Here is a 488-nt window from a genome sequence, read left to right on the forward strand (position 1 = left end):
TGACTGAAAAGGGGCGGATTCAAAGATCCAAATTCATGTGTACAGCCATACCACCCTGAACGTTCCTGATTTCATCTGATCTCAGAAGCTAAGCAGGGTCGGGCCTGGTTAGTACTTGAATGGGAGACCACCTAGGAATACCAGATGCTGTAGGCTTAAAGAAAAAAAAAATCTAAATTCGCAAAGAGGAATGGAGATAAGGCACATGCAGACAAAAAAAAGACGATTATATATATGTGTTTGGGTGTGTGTATGTATGTATGTATAAACTATCCTTTACATGTTTGTGATGGTAACCACACACCGAAGATTTAGAACCGAAGTATATAAGATAAAACAAGAAGAACCACAGGGAAAACCCACAAAAGCCAAGCAAAGTAAAGAAAACAGAAACACAAGGACAAGGAAGCAATGGAAACACCGAGCTACCAGAAAGAAAAAGATAAAATAGTGATAAGAAGATGTCATATTTCAATAATCACCCTAAA

General features: G+C 38.1%; 1 non-coding gene across 1 annotated transcript; it reads left to right on the forward strand.

Annotated features, from left to right (window-relative positions):
- The first annotated feature begins 37 nt into the window (after positions 1–37).
- On the forward strand, positions 38–156 carry LOC112476206. Its single transcript, XR_003044982.1, has one exon. It is a non-coding gene; the product is annotated as a 5S ribosomal RNA (ribosomal RNA).
- Positions 157–488: the final 332 nt, after the last annotated feature.

The sequence above is a fragment of the Pteropus alecto genome, unplaced genomic scaffold (genome assembly GCF_000325575.1).
Source record: "Pteropus alecto unplaced genomic scaffold, ASM32557v1 Scaffold2592, whole genome shotgun sequence".
NCBI lineage: Eukaryota > Metazoa > Chordata > Mammalia > Chiroptera > Pteropodidae > Pteropus > Pteropus alecto.